The following is a 23871-nucleotide window of genomic DNA, read 5'->3' as shown; positions in this document are numbered from 1 at the left end:
AAAGTGAACGCTTACGTTAGGAGGAAGCATTATGCAATGCCAAAGTAGAGAAGAAAGAAAAAGAAAGAGTGAAAGAAAGAAGAAAGAAAGAAAGAAAGAAGAGAAGAAGAAAGAAAGAAAAAAGAAAGAAAGAAAGAAAAGAAAGAAAGAAAGAAAGAAAGAAAGAAAGAAAGAAAGAAAGAAAGAAAGAAAGAAAGAAACAAAGAAGAGCACTAGATCAAACACGCATTTACCAAGCTTCGCTTCCTCCCACTTTCCCGATAGAGGAATGGTTACCAATATTATTGTTATCTGAAATTACCGCACATTAAGCTTCTAATATGTGGGCTAAGCCTTACAGAAACAGCACAAGGTGAGCGGGTCCTCAGCGCAATCTTCGCTGTTCTGTACATGAACCCCACCTGCCGTTTCTTTACGCCTATTGCGCTGAGTAAGCAACAGCTCACTGGCGCAAGCGGACAGCGTTTGTGGCGGTAGTCCCATCATTATAGCTGCGCCTGGCCCTAACAATCTAGAATTTCACTTAAGGTTTTTCCTTTCTTGCGGAAAATAGCCAGGGTTCTTTGCCATAGTTTAGAGTACTGCCGTATTAGGCGCATAATTTAAGAAAAAAATTATGCAAGAGACTTGCGCCACGGCTACTGCTGAAACTGGAGACCAGGCAGTGCTCGCTGCTATTAATTTGGCTCCGTCGACCGTAGCGTCTGTTCTGACAGCATGTGCCACCTATATACAGGGCAGCTTACTGCTCTCCCACAGTACATTCTTAATCATGTCCTGCTTAAATTGTCAGTCTATCCGCGATGCGCAGCGCCTATAGGGGCGCCACTGAAAGCCGCGTAGCGGCGGCCGTTGGAACCGCTGGTGGGTCGCGTAGCAGACGCTTCATTTGCGCGCGTGCGATTTGCCGCTTGTGCGAGTCCCAGATAATTACTTTTGCGGCGATGGTGTGCGCAAAGGAGCCGCACTTTATAATAGTGGACATGTGACCAATGTCACAGCTGCGTGGGACGACAATGTACGTCACGATACGCGCCAAGTGTTTGCCACAGACAAGCGTCAACAAGCTTCCCTACGAAGTGGAGCTCATCTCCTTCGTTACCGCCTTCGTTATAACGTCGCAATCAATAATGCCTGCATGCGTTAACGTGTGAACCAACGTTTTTTCTCGACACAGTAGCTTCGTTTACGTGCCATGTGTTTATATAGTAGATTTTGAGGGAGCGCTGTCGCACCGGCGTATAGATTTCACAGGTGCGGCCACGCGAAGGGTCAGCGTTGGTAGCGCGAAAACCTTGTGAAAAAATAAACAATACACTTGTCATCATCGGTGCAGAAACGCACAGCGAACATTCTGCACCGATGATCGCATTCCAGAGCCATCAATAGGTAGAATGCAACCGATTTCGTCCAGCACACGTGTGATTCCACGGCGCTTTTCTAAAGGAGCCGTCATCTTCCCCACATTCTCTGACATTGCGCTTCGCGCCATTCGTTTTTCAAGAGAGCTAGGCACCGCGTCTTATCACTAATAGCAACCTCATGTGCATTGTAGCGTGTACAATGCAGGCGAGGCGACCAAGTGTAAACGTAGTAGTGTTCGCTGAATACGTAGCGACATAAATGGAGAAATAAAAACACGGTAATCGTTCTAACAGTGCCGTAAACAAAGCGGATTGCTTACTTTCTACGTCGTACAGCCGCAATCCACCTCCGCCGTCGCTCATGAAATAGCACCGGAAACCTGTAGAAGTGCATTCCTGCGATTTTTTGTGTGTGTTTGAGCAGCCGACAACGCAGCAGTTATTTTTCGACATCGCTGAGGCCCGATGGAGTCGTTAAATCACGACGAAAACACATCCATCCGTGCACTCGCGTAGACGGTCGCGGGAAGACTGCTCGCCGGGACCCGTCAGCGCTTCCGAGCCGTGACGGCAGATGGCGTCGTCGGCACTTTGCGCATCGCCTATAGCCCGGAAACGACACAAACAATCCAACTCCTATTGGCCTCGAGGCCCACCCCTGGAAACGCCGGCGCCACCGTCGGCGTGACGTGCTTGGCAGGAGCACGTGGTCTCAGCGGCCGCGTCGGCTGCTTGTGGCGCACTGCCGCGTGCTTTGAAAACGAGTTTCAAGTCCCACATGCGCTGCGGTCTGTTCAAATACGGAAGTTTTCTCTCATTTTCTACTCAATTGAAACCATTGTAATAGAGTGGCTGCCTCCGAAGGTGACGAACATGGGGCTCTACCGCTCGGTGCCGCAGTGCCGCGCTTACGCAAAGGAGCCCACTGTCAGCTTGTACTGGTAACCGCGGGACAAGAAACAGCGTGAAGCATGGGTTGTAAAGCTAAGAACCGGCAAGTAGCCATCCGCTACGAGTCTTGTGTGCAACAAGCACTTCCGCGACGAAGACTTGTTACTGCGTCGGGCCTGCGATGTTCGGTGAGTAGCAGACAGCGCACGCTGAGACGATGGCTCGCGCGCGCTTCCCGCCGGCAAATGGTGTTTATACTGCCACAGGGATGGTAAAAGCGCTACCTTTTACCACGTGCGATGCCATCTCAGAACCCCTCCAATGGCGACCTCTTGATCGTCGGCCCATGCTCAGCGTCCAGAAAATCGGCCTGCAGAGTGCGCAAGTCATTGTTTAGATACGTTAAATTTAAAAAAAAACGCACAGGGTCCCTTATGCATTCGTTACAGATGACTATAAGGCGAAAGCCATCTTCTTCTATTCAGTCCATGTACTGACTCTCCCGCGCACACCTCCAAAAGCGTTCAGCGCCTAACGCGGTTTTGCACGGCCTCCGTGACCGATCACGGAGGCAATGCAAAGCGACCATGACGTGTGAATACTTCATCATGTGACATCATAATGACGCTACTATTTTGGCGATCTGTGACGTCAAGATGACGTCATATGGTGACACCATCACGTGACGATTATTTTTTGCATCACTCGTGTTGACGCCGCCGACGCGGGACGCTGACGGGCAACTTTCCCATTTGATGACGCATGCATTGCTTCATAAGCTACATAAATTTCGCATTGCCTCCGTGATCGGCCCAAAGGCCAACCCCATGTATTTTCTTGGAGCCTCATTTATTTACGTGGGAGAGATGCCACCCTGTTGGCGTTAGACACGACACTGCTGCCAAAATTGCTGGGACGTACTGGCTAAATAATTACTATCCTGTTTTGCGGCTGCTGGTTGCTGCAATAACTTCTATTTTATTCACCGCTATTTCAAGTTCATGTGGGTCCTAGTTCACAGCCGACGTTTGCAGAACAAGTCCGGCAAACTTTACTGTATTTTCTTTCTTTTCCTAGGCGTCGCATGCTACTACATGCTCGGTCTCGTAGATTGGTTCTTCTTCCACCAGCAATCGCGAAGTGGTGAAGCTTTGGTCTATGAATTTGTTGATGACAGAGAGCGGCAAGTTCACTGGAATGGCGTCGAAAACAGGCGTCGCATTTGCTAACGTTTTGTGTGAGCACCAAACGAAACAAATGCGCTGAATAAAGAAACAGAAGCAGCGGCATTTGCCCGCTGAGAAGACCGATCAATACGCAGTGCGAAACAACTTGTCAAATGACATTGAAACGTACCCGAATTTAGACCGAAAAAGAAAAAAAAAACACTGAATCGTCGGGACGGCAGATCACAAAATTGCTATGCGCACCGAAGCCGCAGTTGTAAGGAAATTGTTTTTGAACTGCTCTGATAGCGTCCGCGCAACAGTAGTTGTTTGTTTGCCGCGAATTCTCATATTTTGCGGCCTAAAGTTCACAGCGCGGTGCCAAAACGCGCTCGTAGCAAAAGCGAAACCATCAGTACGAACATACATGCAGACGCTCATACATGCAGTGGCACCGTCAGTCGTCGCGAACCCGTGCGATCGCTGGCTTCAGGCTTCTTTCTGTTATGCTCCGTTTGGTTATACAGGCAGTCTACTCTAACGAGATAGTTTGCACTCAGCGAGTGACTACCTTTCACGCAAGAGGCCGGTTCAGGGGTCTCCAACGCGGTGACAGCGTGAAGCGGGTGCTCGGTTTTCTGCAAAGAGACCGCGACTGTAGACTATCTTGTGCTTTCAGTTGATCGAAAATGATTATTTTGACATTAAAGAACACAGTTCATTTCGAAAGTACTTACAGAAATTCCCTGGAGGGCTTCCGCGAGGTGTTTTTGTAGAGCGCCGACAGCATAACCTATGGGGATCGCGCCGGCGGTATCCTGCCTAGCACGCAATCGAGGCGCGTCCGATAGAGGGCGACTCCGTAACTCCTCGAGGCCATAGCTTTCTCAGAGGCTCATCTCATAGGCGGTACTCATAATAGGTTGGAGATTTTCGTCTCGAATCCTCGGTACACGTGACCAGCTGTCGTCGCTTGTGTGAGTCCTACCTACGGTGCGTTCCAGCTACGGCGCGTTCTAGCTATAGGCGCTGTATGAAGCGGCGAAAAGAAAATTAATTTTAGGTCACCTTTTAGGTTCAAATTGGGGATTTTGGAGGCTTAGGCACATATTTTGTGACATACATAATCCATATACACTCATCACATTCAGAAGTAAAGTACAGAAAAATTCACAACAAACACACGCAGATTCAAACTCGCGAACACTCGACCAGCAAGCGCGCACGCTAACCACTACACCACATCACGCCACGGCAAGCGCTGTAAAAGAACGGGGTTATATTGACTCCAATGGGTCGCTAACCGTTCTGACGTGTTAGTGCAGTGGAGGTCGTTATTATGCATGCAACGTTCACTGATGCGGAAGGAGACATTTTTTTTAAATGGCATTTTAAATGGCTCGTAATAAGTTCACGTGCTACGTGACGCCAACAGGCAGAAAAGAGTGTTCCACACTCGCCGTCATGGCTACTGGCGCCGCTGACTGACGCTCCCACGTTTAAATGTGCATATATACCCTATAAAGTGGACGAGGGGATGGCCGCCGCGGTAGCTCAGTTGGTAGAGCATCGGACGCGTTATTCGAAGGTCGCAGGTTCGGTCCCTGCCCGCGGCAAGCTATCTTTTCGTCCACTTTTATTTCTTCCCATTTACCATTACATTTACAACTAAAAACATCCCCTATACTTTCCTTGGCATTATTGTCTGTTAGTTCTCATTAATATTGTGTATAACAAAGAAAACGAGCCCTTAAGATTAACACTTCTTTCCCTCATTCATAGCGCGGGTCTCGTTCTGGCAGACTTGATGCTTTCAGGTAGTATGCGAGGGATTATTGGTCAGCTGCCAGCTCGTAATACGTCCACGTGCTACGTGACGCCAACAGGCAGAAAAGAGTGTTCCACACTCGCCGTCATGGCTACTGGCGGCGCTGACTGACGCTCCCACGTTTAAATGTGCATATATACCCTATAAAGTGGACGAGAGGATGGCCGCCGCGGTAGCTCAGTTGGTAGAGCATCGGACGCGTTATTCGAAGGTCGCAGGTTCGGTCCCTGCCCGCGGCAAGCTATCTTTTCGTCCACTTATCTTTCTTCCCATTTACCTTACATTTACAACTAAAAACATCCCCTATACTTTCCTTGGCATTATTGTCTGTTAGTTATCTTTAATATTGTGTATAGCAAAGAAAACGAGCCCTTAAAATTAACACTTCTTTCCTTCATTCGTCACTCAAGTTATTGCTGGGAGCATGCTTGAAGCGCACTTGCGTGTTCGGGTATCAAAAATAAAGCCGTTGGGCATTTGGCACTGGCGCCTCAGTGACATTTAAAGAATCTTGGCGTACATAACACCCGAGTGCTATTCATGTTAGTGGTCATTCCTGTAGCCTTCATGGATTGAACGAGTTTTCAACGTCAGGATTCGCTTACCGTGGAACGTGTGGTCGGAATCCATCCGCGGCAACCGCACAGCGACGTAGCCGATTACCGACAGAGAATCGCCGTGTTCTCAGTAACGTCACTGGCCGCATCACTGCACATGGTTACCGGGCCGGTAGCCGATATCGTTACTAATACCCTTGTCACACGGGTAATCTTAACCGCTGTTATACCCAACTGCAGTTAGCGGACGTAACCACAGTTACCGTAAACCAGACAGAGGCGCTGTCAAACGTTGACAGCGCTTCCAAGCGTTCTTTATTTGTTACATGGCTGCGTTCGTGCAACACCACTATAACAGCACCTTGTACAGGGCTTCACGCTTGATTATGGACGCGTCAGCAACGTGTTTTGATACGCATCTATCAAATATCGTGAAGCCCTGTTCAATGAACGAACACAGCCGCGTATCAATCACGTGAGAGAGAGAGTACAACTTTATTAAGAGTCCAGTGCAGACGCAGAGGTTGCTCCGCACCATCCGGCCACTCCCACGTTGGGACCGACAGGTCCAGCCTAACGGTCCTGTCGCGGGCGCGCTGGATGGCCAGGATTTGGCCCTGTAGGTTTGGGCTGCGCAAAAGCGCATCCCACTCGGCCTTTCTGTAAGTCGGGCCGAGCGACCCGCACTCCCAAAGCATGTGAGCTAATGTAGCGGCCTGTCCGCAAGCGGTGCAGGCGGCGTCGGGGAATTTGTGTGGATAAATTTCATTTAAGTGTGCTAAAGATGGGTACGAATGAGTTTGAAGTAAGCGCAACGAGACTGCCTGTGCTCGATTGAGTTTTGAATGTGGGATCGGGAAAGCCCGCCTCGCCATGTAATATTACTTGGTAAACTCGTTGTGTGTGGTTGGAGTGTCCTTATGTCCCGCGTTGTTGGCGCTGCAGCCATCGCCCATGTCGAGTGCAGCGCGGTCGATGAGCGCGCGCGCTGCTGTGTGGGCCGACTGATTTGGTTTCAGGGCAACGCCCTTTACTGAGCCGATATGCGCGAAGAACCAATAAATGGTGTGAGGGACGATCCCATCTCTGATGGCACTGTTCAAGATCCTGGCGGCCTGTGTGGATACACGGCCCTTTTGGAAGCGTCTGACTGCCGACTTTGAGTCGCTGTGACCATTTAGCAGAGCGAGTGCGATGGCAACTTGTTCGGCCACCTGCGGGTTCGTTGTGCGTACCGTGGAGCAGTTCGTAGTCGAGCCGGTTTGGTCGACGACCACCGCTGCGAACTATTTACCGTCTCGATATGCTGCAGCGTCGACGAAACTTGCACTTGTACCACCCTTTCCCATGTGTTCACGGTGGTTGACTGGGATCTTTTTCGCAACATCCGTACTACAAGGCCCGGTGCTCCCGACAACTTCGAGGAATGGTGCGAGGACATGCGCAGAGATATTGCCACTGCCCCCAAGAAGATAACAACAGACTTAACTGTGGAGAAGATGGACAGCAGGCTTGCCAACCTGCTGGAAGTCAAGGATGCTCTATTGCGTCTATGGAAGGCGCAGAGGCACAACCGTAGGCTGCGGCAAAAAATATCAAAGTTGAACAAGGAAACCTCAGAACATTGCGACACATTGTGCAAACAGCAGTGGGACGAGCTCTGTGAGTCCGTCGATGGGCAAATCAGAAACGGCAAGTCCTGGCACCAATCACGTGAAATGCACACGAGATTTTTGCAGCACAGACAAACTTGTACCTCAGAGCCGGTAATTTATCTTCCCAAATGTGTATCAACGAATCCGTCGTCGCAACGGTCCAGTTCACACGCTTTTGGCTTGAAATATCGCTCGGAGCGGCGCTGCCCGCGTCCGACATGGGGGCCGCCATGTTGTCAGTTTATACGGCGCTAACAGGGGTTGCCCACCTCCGTTTATGAAATCGGTCGTTAGCGGATTACTGCGGTTAGGGTTGTCGTGTGAGAAGGTACAACAGCCGTTAGACTTAACGGCCGTCGTACTTAACTGTGGTTATACTACCCATGTGACAAGGGTATAAGCCTATTAAGTTTATTTTGAAGCCGTAGTCGACCGCGCTTCAGAACAAACCGCTCACGCTCATATGCCAGGATGCTTTACCTGTCACCGTCGTTGGCTCGACCGTCTCCCCGTAATAATTACACATTGAGATGAACATGCGCTGATAATCGTGGTATTGTCAGCCATATATATAATATGCGAACACGCCCGAGCAGGTGCGGTACGCCGTGCACGCACTCCAGATGGACTTCACTTGTAAAGGGACTCCTCTTGGCTCTAAACGTTGGACACGTCGCTTCCCCTCAAATGAATGACACTATTCCAGTAGCCATTATTTTAGCTTCAATAAAAAATGTGGCCGACGTGTGCGTCGACCATGGAAGCAAGGAGCTGGCGCTGACTTCCTGCAGTTTCGCGGTCGCTCGGCGGACTGCGCCCCGGAGGAAATGCCGTTTATGTTGGATGCCACTCGCGCGACATACGCGACTCGTGAATCGGGCTGTGCACGCTGGAGACACGGCGGCTCGCCATTCGCTTCCTCAGGCACGCAGTGCGCAGGCAGGAATTTTTGCTAACATGGACTCGATCTTAAATCCGGCAGCACTTATCGCAGAAATATTTGTGGCGTTCTGTTACGACTCCATCAGTGGCCATATTTTCGAGAAAATCTCGATTCACGCTGGTATACCGGTCCGGCCGCGCAATTTCAATCCCCTGATACTCGTCTCAAAGCCAAGATTGCGCTAAAATGACACTCTATGATGCTATATTTTTCACATACGTTTACCGAAACATTTTCTCTAAGCGCGAGTCCATGCAATGTACTAAGTATAGGATTGGTGCGAAAGGCACTTTCATGGGCATGCAGTGCCTAACTGTGTACAAGTTTCACCTTTTCATAAATTTTTGACAAATCTCGCCACGATTACCGCGGTTGCACACGCAAATATTTACGAGCTACATCCGCAAAGCTGCATTTACATGCGCACGTGACTGGGGGATTTTAGTCTGTTATTCTAGAATTCATGGGATAGCCTTCATTTGTTTTTTTACGTACACACGCACTTAATTCTTTATGTGAGGATTAATGAGAGGCGTTGCGTACAGCAGAAATTCAGAACGTAGTGTAGTAATGCATTAATGGAAAATGACTTTGACACCAACGAGTGGTAGGGTCTAGTGTTGCAGAGCTATACGCAGATGCTAAAGGACAACGTATGGTGTATTAAGGATGCTATTTTTGGTGCAAGCTGGCTATTTTTAATAGCGCACACACCAAGCGGTTGCTTCTCAGTGTGCATATGTACGTTCCAGAGGAGCGAAATTTAATTACGCTAATATTAATGTCCAGTCTTAGGCTTTGCTTGCCGTACATATAGGAGAGAAGGGTTAAGGGTATTCGGAAATCTAGAACACCTCGTGGAAGCTCTACTGCCCGCACTTGATTTGATCAGCACGCCGTTACTGATAGAACATTATGTTAGATATGTACATTTCACAGCAAATCATTCGCGCATTTGTCCAAGGAAGCCATACGTGTGTCATCATCACCAGCCTAAGTTATGTCCACTTGAGGACGAAGGTATCCTCACTAATCCCCAATTGATCATCTTCATTACCATAATTTGTGTTTGCGGGCGTGTGTGGCATGCAGAGGAAGCAAGAAATCAGTCTGGTTGCAGTATCCCTAATGCAGACCCCCTTGACGTCAAATGGCACGCCATGTAGCGGTTCATTGTGGGCTAATAGAGTTTCAGAATTGTGCACGCAGACGTTGCGTTGGCTGGGCACTTACGCTATACAGCAGGGGTCTCAAACACGCGGCCCGCCTACCTACCGCTAGCGGCCCGCAGTCTGCACACAGCACTCGTATTCCCATAATTTGTATCACATTGTGACTGTTTGTGACACTGCTAAATGGTCCTCGCATTATTTTCTCGCCTATCGTGAATAATAGCGCCTTGTTCGGGTAAACTACACATAAAGGACAGGTCTTCACCATTGGATGGATGGATGCTATGAGCGTCCCCTTTATAACGGGGCGGTGACATGTCTGCCACCAGGCTCGAAGGCGAAAAAAAAGAGAAAGAAGAAAAAAAGCTTCCTTGTTTCATGTTGTCCTAATGCCTTATCTACATTGATTAAATCTATGTTATTATACCAAAAAATATAAATTCACGGTCCATCTCTCTGCCTCTTAAGGCAGAATGACCTTATTTTCCCCCATTATTTATTTTTGTACTTTATCTCTGCTTTTCTGCCACCAATACTCTAACCGTCTCTTACTTATTTCTATCGCGGACGTGTTCAGCTTTCCATTGTTGTCCCTAAAACCCAAGGCTTCCTGTAGACTTGTGCCCACACGTATACCTGGGTGAATATCGCCACATTCAATCAGTGCATGTTCCATCGTTTCCTTAGTTCCCCCGCAGCATGTACAATGTTCTTCTTCGTTACTGAATCTGGCTTTATAACTACGCGTTCTAAGGCAGCCCGACCTTGCTTCAAACAGTAAAGCGCTTCCCCTTGAATTATCATAAAACCTTTCCCTCCTTATTTCGGTTTTTCCTTTTCGGTAGTTACTCAGAGCCGGCTTCTTTTCCATCGCTGTCATCCAATAACTCCTCTCCGCCTCTCTGACCTTCCGCTTAACGCTCCTTGTTGCCATATCGCCCGCACTGCCAGCCGTATATTTACTGGTGAGCCTCCTAGTTCTTTTTCTCCACTGCGTGTCAACGCTTTTTCTATACAAATACCTGAAAACCTTCTCTGCCCATCTACTCTCCTTTTTTTCCTCAGCCTCTCTTCGAATCTCATTTTGCTCTGCGCTTCCCTCACTTCAAAGCCTGTCCATCCCATATCACCCTTTACCGCCTCATTTGTCGTCTTCCCGTGAGCGCCCAACGCGAGGCGGCCCACCGTCCTTTGATTTACATCCATTCCTGATTGCACCTCTGACTTCATGCACACCACTGAGTTCCCAAATGTAAGCCCCGGACCCATCACACCCTTCCACAGCCCTCGAAGCACCTCGTACCTATTGTATCCCCATAAAGCTATGTGCTTCATAATTGCAGCATTCCTCTTTCCCTTTGCTACCGATGCTTTCTCTTGTACCTCCATATATCTATCCCCCTCATTTACCCATACTCCGAGGTACTTGTACTCGCTTACCCTCGGTATTTTTTGGCCCTGTATTAAGACCGTATGGTCTCCGTGATCATTGAATACCATCAATCCACATTTTGTTGCACTAAATCCTAGTCCTAGAGCCTCACACTCCCTTCCGCATATATCTGCCAGTCGCTGTATACCATCTTGACTGTCCGCAAATAAGACAATATCATCAGCATAAAATAGACCTGGAAGTTTCTGCTCAACCATCGCTCCGACCTGTTTGTGTGACAAATTAAATCCAATGTTGCTACCTTCTAGCGCTTTTTCCATCCTCGCCATGTACAGCATGAATAACAGCGGGGACAAAGGGCATCCCTGTCTCAGCCCCTTGCTAATTTCAACGCTGTCCTTGCTACTTATTCCTTCCCATTCTATACAAACTGTATTTTCTCGGTATATTTCCCTCAAAAGCTGTACACAGTCGTCACCTATGCCCCCTTCCTTCAATATATCCCACAAAATTTCCTGATTAACGTTGTCATACGCCCCGGTGATATCTAGATAAGCTACGTATAAGGGCCTGTTTTCTATTTTAGATATTTCTATACACTGGGTAAGAACAAACAGATTATCGTCTAACCGCCTGTAGATTCGAAATCCATTCTGAAGTTCTCCCAAAATATCATTTTGTTCTACCCACGCTTCTATTTTTAATTTTACTGCCTGCATCGCCAACCTGTATAGCACCGATGTAATTGTTAGCGGTCTATACGAGCGAATGTTATCCCTTTCTCCCTTGCCTTTATAGATTAAGTTCATTCTACTTTTTCGCCAACTGTCTGGTATTTCCCTCTCCTGTAAGCACTTTTCTACGGCTTTCAGCAGTGCTTCTTTAGTGTTATGTCCGAGTTCGTTAATGGGGCTGACGGGAACCCCATCTAAGCCCGGAGTAGTGCGCTTAGGAATTTTTCCTTCGGCCTTCTTCCAATTGAAATTCTCTAGTACTACATCTTCGTCGGTTGCACCCCTTTGCGTACTTTTACTCACCGCGGGAATCCCCTGGGGGACCTTTTTAAACGAATCGGCTGTTATCTTTCGGATGTAACCTAGCGCTTCATATCCTTCCAATTTATTTCTTCCTTCATCTACCATATGTTGTTGCATTGTGACAGACTTCCTACCCAGCGCTTTTAGGTGGCTCCAAAATATCCTAGGCGCGGCCTTCTTCTTTTCGCGAATCTCTGTCATCCAGCGTTCACTTTCACCTTTAAATTTTGCCTCGACTAATTTCTGCACAATGGATTTTTGCTCTAAATATATTTCCCACATTTGGTTGACTTCGTCCTGTGGCCGCTTCTCCTTTTTTGCCTGTCTGTGCTCCCGTGATGCCTGACGTCGCATCTCGATCGCTTCCCGGATTTCTTTGTTCCACCAACTTTTTGGCTTTTTCTTTCCTTTCCAACAAATAGTTTTCTTCTCTATTTCCATTTCTTTCGTGATTGCATGTAGCAGCTCACTATACTTCCAGTCTTTGCCTGGTAGTTCGTCTACTTTTTCCTCGACTCTTGCGGCTATATTTGTTATTTGTTTGTCGTTTAGATACGAGCTGCCAAAACTTTGATTCTATGTTCTTATTTTCAGTTTTATATCCCATTTGTAATATTATGCGTTTATGATCACTACCCAAGCTGTTAATGCCTTCTTCGTCTATTCTCATCTCTCTAAGTTTGTCATATATTCCTTCTGTCATGAGACAGTAATCAATGCTCGATTGCCTGTTTCTGACTTCCCACGTGATCTGCCCCTCACACTTAGGCCCCACGTTAACTATCTCAAGACTATGTTGCTCGCAGAGATCTAGCAATAACTTGCCATTGGTGTCTGAATATCCGTCAAGGTCATGAATGTGAGCGTTCATGTCCCCTAGAAGGATTATCTCGGCATCATGACCAAATTCTTTAATATCGGTGCTTGTGCATTTCACTATATCTAGATTCTTTTCTCTGCAGTTATTCCCTGTCCACAAGTAAGCTACACCTAGCCACGTTTTCTTTCCACCTACTGTGCCCGAAACCCATATGTGCTCTGAACACGTTTGTTTCACTCTCTCCCATTTTGTTCTGCTATGAATTAGCATTCCAACCCCCCCCCCCACCTCTCCTTTCTGATGTGATCCTGTTACATCCTTCCCAAACATAATTTTCAATATGTGGCGGCTCTTCCAAGTCTCTAAGGTGTGTTTCTGTAACCGCATAAACACCTATCTGTTCCTTGTTTAACTGTCCCTCAATCTCTAACCATTTTGCCTTTTTTCTGCCACCCTGCATGTTAATGTAACTAATTGCAACACGCGCCTTCTCCCTTCTTTTACCTTTTCTCTGTTTTTTCGCTATACTACCTGTCAAAGAGTCCCCCTGGTTGTTTTACTTATTACAAGCTACCATGGGCACCGAAGGGCCCGCGTGCCCCCCAAAAAAGCTACTGCGCGTCCTGCAAGACGCCAACCCACCTCACGGCCAAGCCTCCTATCGAAGTGTATTCCGTCTCTTCGAAAACCACCCCACCTGTGCACCTCTCTGTTTATTTCCACTACCTCGATGCCTTTCTCTTTACTCATCTGCCATATCTCTTTGTTTGCGTCGACAACCGCTCTTTGCAGGTTGCCGTCACACACCGGTACCTCCGGTATTGTGCATACCACTATCTGCACCTGAGGGGAAATGGCGCGCATGTCATCGACCCCTATCGCCAATGTGGTCGCTAGTTCGGCTGATTCGTTACTCATGACGTCGTTTAGACCTCCCGCGATTATCACGAGGTTACGTCCATTAGACTTAGTTGCGAGTTTTGCGTTAGCTTGTCTCATCACTGATCCCAGCCTATGGCCCGGGAACTTCCCTATTAAAACTCGTTTGTCGCCCCTCACCCTTTCCTTGACTGCTTCTGCGCATGTAGCTAAATTCGAGTCCCCGGTGATTATCACGTGATCCGACTTTTCTGCTGGACTTTCCCGCACCTGGCCACTGCACCTGTTACTAGCGCGTGCTACTGCTTTTTTTTCGTAAGGCGCCCCATGCGGTCAAGTTGAGTTGAAACATAACCGCGGAACAAAATTTCTATACTTCAGGATCGGTGTCCAGATTTTAGTCATTGTAGAGGTCGGTACCGATATGTTTCTGGAATCCTGACGACCAATCCCCTTCAGAAATGACCCATATGTGAGATATGGGAAAGGCCTTCTTTGAAACCGCAACGTTAGCTCTCATTTTGTTTAATACCCCCCCCCCCCTCCCCTCACCCCGCTTGCCAATTAAATTTGGTGACTGTGGCCCGGTAGCTGATGCTGTGTGAGACCCATGGTATACAATATTCGGAAAGTAACGTGCGTACCAGTGTCTTGTCCTTGACGCATGCGCAATGGCAACAAACACAAGAAATTGTGCTAACGAAGCTTTGGGTACCGTATTCAAAATTGCCTAAATTTAAATACTTGGGATTTTTGTAACTTGAACCGATTACATCGCATAGGGGCGTTTTCGCGCTCAGATCCCCTTCGATGGTTACCTGGATTAACCATGAACAGTAAGTTGGAAACTATTCGCATGCATTGTGCCTATACATGCGTACAAATATTCGCGTCCGTTTTGTTTTTATTAACAGCGGTTAAAGCATGGACGCACCGGGTTCCTCAAAGATGCATCGTTCAGCGGAATCATCTTGGTGCAGAATGACTTGACCGACCATACCAGCTTCATAACTTAACATTACCTGCTGTGTCTAGATTGTGCGAGCATGCGAGAAACAGGTACTGCTCACGTGTAAAAATAAGTATTCATTGTAAAATAATACAAACAGCACTAAAAGCAACGCTCAGCACTGAGGGAATTGACAAACAAGCCATCCGAAGTTTTTTCGGACAAATATATTCTGGTCCTTAACGAATATCTTTGATCTTTTCTATGTGTCTTCAGCAGATTCCCGCCGGCAGAACACCTGGGAAACAACTGGATATTTTTGATTTTACTGTGCTAGAGACGAAGTTTTGAGCATACACAGTCTGGTATGTGAGGACCTTAATACAGTCCATTGTGAAACACAAAATAACGGTTTTCTCTAGATCTGTGACAGCCGAAAGTTTCAGATTCATTTGCACTTGATCGCAGTAGAACGCCTTGCTGTCTTATTATCTCCAAATGCCGGGGTCAGGCGATGCGCGGGCTGCTGGCACGTCATCCTGACGAAAGAAAAAAAAGCAAGAGAACACATTCGACGTTCCGTTCTTGGATCACCTGCTCTTTTCGCCCATCACACAACAACTTCTACTTGGTAAACGGTTGTTCTCATTCTGTTATACACCTTGTCAAATTTTGTTTTTATAGATAGCGTCACAGAAGTTAGAAATTACAAAAGTGTTTTCAGAAGCTGCTAATGAAGCTTTCTGATTGTATTTTAACCATAAGCTTACAACAGTTATGAGAGAAAGCTTAGCATCACTTCTTCAGAAATACTCAACGATCTCCACGAAACACATGTCGGTATTGCACATCTTACCGTATATGCCATTGACTTTATTGAGCTTCTCCATGAAACTTCCAGTTTTTCTTAGAAGTGAAGCTCTGTTTCGAGTGTCGGCTACAAGTGAAAACCACAGCAGATTCGCAATATGAAAAGGATCACGTACAAGGAAACCAGTTTTACATAGACTCACGATTCATTCGTTGATTAAATAAAATGGCAGGCACACATGGCTTGAATTTGGTTTAAGAACTTCACGTCTTTCTTTAAACGGGATGTCTCCGTCAAAACAAACGTTTTTTTTTTCAATTTTTGTGGTGTTTGAATGCACAATTGCATAATATTGCAAACGAATCTTCTTCAATACGAGGTGAATGCCGGTTACGGTGAATGTTTGAATGGTAGCAACCAATGCATCATTAAAAATGTATTCGCTGCGGCAGTTCAATAGTCGGCTGCGGCGGCGATATTTAGATGAGAGCGAATAGCAAAAAAAAAAGGAAAAGAGGGATCGTATGCTCACTTACTACATTGTAAACAACACCATGGTCGATCCTGTTGCTGCAGGAGATCTTGCAAAGTGTGAGCTCCTGGCCAGTTGCTAAAGCTGGGTCTGGCACTTGTGACGCAATGCTTTGTAATCTGCAAAAGTATTCAAATTCTGTGTATACTATCACGAAGATGAACGACAACTATATGCTTTATTACGACTGCTGTAAGCACTTCACTTCTCTTTAATAATATTAATAATAAGCTGCCAACGACAACAACAGCAATTTTATACAGCAACGGTTATATATCGCTGTCGAATCAGATGCAAAAATAGATTAGAGAACAAAAAAACGCCAGGCCTGCGCTGAAACCGCAGCACAGTCACAGCGAAAGCTGGAAGAGCGGCGTTTCTAGAGTCCGTTGTAAGCTCTTCTGGGACTCCAATACAAGCACACTAGAAAGGTACCCACTACGCCATAAATCACAATTTTTGTGAAGTTGGGAAGCACATACTAAGCCATTATTCGTCATTCTGCGGAGAACCGAGGCACCAGCTACACGTCTGTAAGGCCTTATGTGCACTTTGTTGACGCGACGACTCATGACGATGAAGAATTATGGCTCATCCCTTTGTAATGGGTTGGAAGCAATTAACGGCCCACCAGTTATGTATTTTGCATTGGGCGACGCCCGGTCGCTATTTCCCTCTCCCGTCATGCTGTATAATATACGTTGACGAGGGAGAGAGACGGTGGGGGGGCGAAGAACTTTACTGAGACCCCGAGGAAATGGATAATGCGCTTATGGGCTTCCTTGGCAACCAATACAAGTGCACTTGTGAGGAACCCACTACGCTCTAAATCATTGTAATTTTACTGAGACCACGAGGAAATGGATCACGCGCTTATGGGCTTCCTTGGCAACCAATACAAGTGCACTTGCGAGGAACCCACTGCGCTATAAATCATTGAAATTTTACTGAGACCCCGAGGAAATGGATCATGCGCTTATGGGCTTCCTTGGCAACCAATACAAGTGCACTTGCGAGGAACCCAGTACGCTATAAATTATTGTAATTTTTGAGAAGTAGGGCAGCAGGCACTGTGCCATTTTTTGTCATTCTACGGAGAGCCGTGGCACCTGCTAAACGCATGTAAGGCATCATGCGCACTTTGTTGATGCTGTGCCTGACGACGACAAAGAATTATGGCAGACCCCTTGGAATGGGTTGGAAGCATTCAACAACCTACTCGTTGCGCAATTCGCATTGTGTGACGCCTGGTTACAGAATTCGCGTTGTGCGACGCTTGGTGCTTATTTTACTCTTCTATCACGCTATATTGCATATGCTCATGTAGTTCCTTCCCGACATGACACCTCTATAGTACCTTTTTGCAAAGCAGTTACAAGCACCTGCGTGGCTCAGAGGTTGAATACTGGGCTCCCACGCAGAGGGCCCAGGTTCGAACCTCGTCCCATCGTGGAATTTTTTTTCTATTCTTATTTCGAGCGATACTGGTTACGGACACCGCCGGCGGCGGCGGCGGCGGACAACTACGGCGCCAAAAACGGCCGGTGAAATGATCTCATAACAGCTTTCGCTGTAAAATGTCAACTAGCTAACGTCTTCACTATATATGACACATCGATGTTACCTTGATCGAGAGCTCCACTTCGCACAGGCGCCGCACTGGATTCATGACGCACGATGCACTTGCGCAGACTTGACTCTGCACTGCATAAGAACAATGGGCAAACGGGATCGGAAACCAGAGCACTCAGTGGAGGGGCACAGTAAATACGCACGATGCTGGCTTTGAAAACTGTTAGAAATCGGGCAGCCAAACTTGTTTCAAAGACTGTCGCTATTCAGAAAGTCAAATTGCCGAGTTTGACGTCCTGAAAACAAGACACATACCAACATGCGTGCCGCACAAATTCAAGTTCACCCTGAAATAATTTCATCGCCAGGATTTTTCTTTGGTTTATTTCTGCTGAAATTCTAATACGAGTATTTTTGCATCCCGCCACCATCAGAATACGGCGGGCTCAGATCAAGAGTTAAATCCCGCAGCCTCACACCGAACAATACAATGCCATTGCAAACTATGTCACCACGGCTCGTTATGATGCCCTGTAATTATCAAACATTGCACCGGCAGCATTCGAGAACAATAAAGAAACCACAAAGAATCTCTGGAATAGTCGTATAAATCAGGGCCCGGTCCAATGAAACGGTACTAGCGTCTTCGGTACTTGTAAGGGCAGTTTTATTTACTTTTTAAAATGGAAACATTTTTCCACTTCTTCTTAGAGGTAAAAAAAATGTAAATGCGAAGTATAATGACCTACCATGCATGCAGATCCTAACACCATTCAACTGCTCGCAAGAATATGCTTCTTTTGATTGCTGCATTGCATCACTGACCAGAAATGCAGAACACAGTTGTTAGCTAAAAAAAAGAAGCCACGCGCGATTCATAGTTACACCAGGCCCCGGAAAGTCTCAAGTTCCAGCGATCGCCGCAGAAGGCAAAAAATCAACCGCGGCGAGTTCCATCGAGATGCGCGTATAGTGGAACTACTGACTCCTCTTTTAGCGGTCTGATATCGCACTTTTCTTCTTAGAGGCGCTCAACGCGGCCAAAAATTTCATTTCGGAATGTATCAGAAGATTGTTAGAAGCTTAGTCACCGCATCATTTTTCAAAATGCTAGTAGAGACCAGTGTTTGTGTTACTTGTAGAGTTAATACAAAAAATCACAGCATATCCACGAAGTGAATGATGATGAGTGGGCGAAGCTGCGGAGGTTCATAGGTAAACCGTGAATCTTCCGTGAATTCTGCCCAGTACATCATCACCGACGTGAGATCGGGCGCGTTTATACTAAAGGTTCGATGAGTTATGACGACTTGCAGCTCACTTTAATTTTACATGTACGCTGTGAATTTTCATTGTTTAGAAAACCATTGCTTTAGAAAACATCTGGCGTCTTTCGTTAAGCAGCTGGCGTCTTTTCGTTTTACTTTAGAAACATCTGGCGTTCTTTCGTTTTGCTTTTACAAAACATCTGGCGTCTTGGTTTATTTCATCAGTCAACGGCGTTTCGAACAAAATTTTTATTGTTTATTCACGCACAGGAGAAATCTCACCAGGCACTACCTTGGAGGTAAACAATGGCTGCTAATGGGAATGAGAGACAGAAGAAGTCGGTTTTTAGCTAACACTTACACATCTACTTCTACTAACGTTTCCTACTTTAACATGCCAATGGCTGCAAATGGGGAATGAGAGACAGAAGAATTCGGCTTTTAGTTAACGCGCACGCTGCGAGTTTTTTATCGTTCAACAACGCACAGGAAAAATCTCCCACCGGCACCACCTTGGAGGTCAAGATCTGGTATTAGCGTTACGACTGGTTACGCACTACTACGACTACGAGTAGGAGGGACGAACGGGTGCCGCCTTAAGGAGCTTCGCCCCTAAAATCTCCCACCGGCACCACCTTGGAGGTCAAGATGTGGTACTAGCGTTACGACTGGTTACGCACTACTACGACTACGACTACGAGGGACGAACGGGTGCCGCCTTAAGGAGCTTCGCCCCTAAAAGCTTCATTGTTTGAGGACCAGTTTTGAGAGTACACTGACGTTCGAAAAGCAGCAGCCCATTGGCATCGATTGCACTTCGGTCGTTTCTTTCATTCAAATTGTGCCACCGTCGTTTTCCTTGATTGGCGTTACGCAGCTCCGTTTTAAATCAGTTTCAATATAGCAATGCGAGTTTGTGCGCCAAGCTTTACATACCGCTGCCACAAAGCGAAAGTGTCTAAAACCTGTGAATAATGTCAGCTGCGGCGCTCTACCGGCTACACCAACATTTATAGATAATTTATAAACGTAGGGCTAAACAGCTTTCAGCGTGAAAATTCAATGCCGGCAAAGAGCTCGGAGACTACACTGTAAAACACATTACACACATATGGGTGTAATTTGTTGTCTATAACTCACACCCCTACATCCCAACAAATAGGTGGACCAAGCAGGATTACACCTATACACTGGGTGTAATTTCAAACTTTCACCCAGCGGGTGTGAACGTTTGTGTTGGATGCAAAAGCATATTAAACAAAAATGAAAAAAAGTGTGTGAGGTGTAAAAGCACATTACACCCAAACGAGAAAAAGGGCGTTAGGTGTTTATGCACAATTACACCCAAACATCCAGGCAAAAATTTCCATAATTCGAGTGGTTACCCCCTTCCAGTTGGCTCCCATTGAAGCGCTAGAAAGGTTACCCTGTAGCTAGTCCTTTCAAGGGCGCATGATCTATTAAGCGGCTCCTGCCGCAGTGGGAAAATCCTGGCCCCAGCCCTGCTTTTATGGTGCATATGAAGCGCAGCATATATGGCCCTCACATATACTGTGCAGTCGTGACCGAATACAAAGGCATTGCTTAAAGTGTCTTGACACATACTGCAATATGTTCACACTGTTATCCAAAAGTACAAAATAAAGTCAAGCTTTAATAAACGCAGAGCTCGTACAGGCTTCCGAGAAAAATTCCGCGGTATTCAATGACCTTTCTCGAGTGTGCAGAGCGGCATCGCGTATGCCGCCAACAAGGAGCACAAATGACATGGAGCACAAATGACCAATGCGTGATTGTCAAAATATGAAGCAAGGGCGTTATTTCCAGTTCATAATGAGGAATTCATTTAACATTATTCATTGTAACACAGCCGTATAGTGCAGTATGGGTGTTATTACAAGCTACACCGGTGCGAGTGGGGTGTAAAAGATAAAAAACAGCACTGAAAAGGTAGCAGTTACAGGGAGAAGCACAAATGAACCTTCTTCCCTCTCAGCCCCCTTGGGGACTACAGACATCTGGTCCCTTTGGGCGCACCCAAGAATGAATTTCCCGCTGTAGTTGCCCTTCCCAAGAAGGAAGATATTGGTGCCACTTCTTATACCTGCACTTATGCAGTTGATAAAATAGGCTGCCATTGTCTTCAATGGGCTGCATAACATCAGTGTATGTGTTTGGCGTCAACCGGAACACGAGGTACGGTCTGGTCGTTCTCCTGTTAAGGAGATATTTCAGAAATGTGAAATCCCTTGATGAAAAAGTGGATTGAAAAAGTATGAACATTTCAGCAGTGCCCACACCATTGTGCCTGTTGTCGACTTTCTTTGCACTGCCATCCAACAGCTATAGCTGATACACGAGCAGGGTATCAAGGCTCCGTGAGAACTCACGCAACATTATAAGGACTCAGACTGTCGTTTTGCTCAGCAGGCCTCCATATTATCTCTTCTATGGGAAAATACATGAGTGAAATAGAAAAACGTGAACATTGCTGGAATTTGAAACATTTCCCATTTTCTCAAATGCAATGGATTGTGGCCGCAACACAAAAGTGCCCGTGAAAATCGATAACTATAAATATGGTGTCACGTTCTTTAGAAGAAATAGCCAAGGTGTTTGTCGTAGTCGACAGCATTTTCAGTTTAAACTCACGATCTGTGAAAAAAGTTACCTAGAAACGTACACCACGGTCACTGCTGAAACGGGGGGGGGGGGGGCGGGAGCGGAAACTCCCTATACTTCCTATTGGACGCGCTCTCGCATGCTGAAACGCTGCGACAGCGCTGCCTCCACCACTGGCGGCTGCCAGGTATCCAACTAGAAATAATTAAACATTTTTTTCCACGACGTCACTGGTGAGGCCAGCAAATAGACGGAAAGGGAGCGAAACCGAAAGGAGGATGGTTGCCATGGAAGCCGCCCTATCCCACTTCGCATGCAAGCAGAATGTATTCGTGCTCCCTTGCAGGTTCGTTGGTGGAGCGGCCATTCGCTAAATTGAGTTAACCATTTTCTAAATTTTGTTTGTGTGTTGCGAAGTAGACAACGTAAAGCTGATCGATTTCTCAAAAAGAAAAAAACTCGATCAACTCAAGTAAAATTTAAATCTTTTTAACAAGAAGTGTTTTATGCAGGGGTCCATCACGGCTCCACTGGGATATTACCGTCACGGATATGACGTTGTACGATATACACTAACAGATGGCAAAGGAAAAAAAAATCTCCCGCTAAAGGTGACCATGAGGCGATGCAAAGCCGGAGTACTTGCACCATCGCCTTCCGTTGGCGTTCGTTGGGCATGCTACCGACCTCGCGTCGTGTAACGCGAAGAGGAACACTGCGCACGTCGTGTCTTCCCTCTAGCCTGGCCGGTAATTCTCACAGGGCGAGCTGGGAACGCGGTCTACAGGCGCGCGAGAGGTGAGCAGCGTAGGAGAGAAGAGAGCGGGGGAGGGGACGCGCATGCGTTTCAGGCACAACAGGCCTTGGTACAGAGAGCCAGGGCGGCGGCTTCAACCAATGGAGTCCTGAATAGAGACTCGACGTAATCTGTAGGAACCTCTAATAAGGCCTCACACCTATCTTTGTTAATTAATGCATTTCATTGCCATCTAGGCCAACTGCACCAAGCCAGCAAGTGCCACGGGCGCCAGCGGACAACGTCTATAGCGGTAGTCACGGCAATGTAGCGGCGCGTGCCCAAAACACTAAAGAAATTGACATAAGGATTCACGTTTCATAAGTGAAATTGCGTCATTGCTCGTCATAGTCGAGATGACTTTCAATTTAACGCATTCTCTGAAAAAAAAAGCTGTCCAGCAAACTTGCGCGACAATTAATGCTGAAACGGAAGACCAGCATTTTGTCGCTCCTACTTATTCGGCTCCATTGAACGTTAAGCTCTGCCGTGCTCGCAATGGGATAGCCGGGACAGCTGCACGCAGTACACAAAGTCGGCCAACACTTCCCTACAATAATTCAAAAGAAAAAAAAATCACAGCATATCCACGTGGTGAATGATGATGAGTGGGGCGAAGCGAACTCGCGCTGCAGCACGGCGATGGCATTGGCGCGAGCGTGGTCCTTCTTGATGGAAGATATTGTGACTAGATTGTTTGAGAACCACAATCTGTTGTACACACCGCAACTATGTCCGAAACTGTTATCAAGCAAGAGCCCGCCTGATGCGTTTTGCAGCCACTTCACGTGCTCGCACAGCCCCGGGCTCTGCCTGCCGGTACGCGCGCTTTCTCGCCGCTTCATGGTCCTTCACATTTTGAAGATCCGATGCGCGCCGTAGCCGTGCAGCTTCAGCCTCGAGGGCTGGAACGGCGGGGTCTTCGCGCCGCAGCCGTGCAGCTTATCGAGCAGCTTCGGCCTCGCGGGCTCGAACGGCGGGGTCTTCGCGCCAAAACCGTGCAGCTTCTCGAGCAGCTTCGGCTTTGCCGGCTCGAACGGCGGGGTCTTCTCGCCGCAGCCCTGCAGCTTGTCGAGCAGCTTCGGCCTCGCGGGCTCGAACGGCGGGGTCTTCTCGCCGCAGCCGTGCAGCTTCTCCAGCAGCTTCGGCTTCGCGGGCTCCAACGGCGGAATAGCTTCGCGGCGTGGACGTGCAGCTTCGGCCTCGCGGGCTCTCACCTCAGGATTCTGTCTGCGAGCGCGCACTGCCGCCGCCTTCCGTGCCCTCCGTTCCGCAGACTTGTCTTCCATCTGGCGACTCCGACCTAAAGAGAAAGCGTGCCAAGAGGGAGCCTCATGGCGCGTTACTTCTGAAATGTTGTCTTCGGGTGTCGTTGAAAACACGAGACGTAGTAAAGAAGAAAGAACGCCACACAGGCGAACACGCACGAGAGTGTCACTCGTCAGCGTCGTTGTCTTCTTCTACTGCATACCAGAACGCGCGCAGTAAAGAAGAAAGAATGCCACACAGGCGAACACGTACGAGAGTCTCACTCGTCAACATCGTCTTCTTCTTCTAATGTATACCAGAACGAGCACTTCTCACGAGCTAGGGGTGGCTACTACAACGCTACAAAG

Source organism: Rhipicephalus sanguineus, chromosome 9 (genome assembly GCF_013339695.2).
Source record: "Rhipicephalus sanguineus isolate Rsan-2018 chromosome 9, BIME_Rsan_1.4, whole genome shotgun sequence".
In the NCBI taxonomy this organism is placed as follows: Eukaryota; Metazoa; Arthropoda; class Arachnida; order Ixodida; family Ixodidae; genus Rhipicephalus; species Rhipicephalus sanguineus.
The sequence above is the reverse complement of the archived record's forward strand: the minus strand, read 5'-3'. Positions refer to the sequence as shown.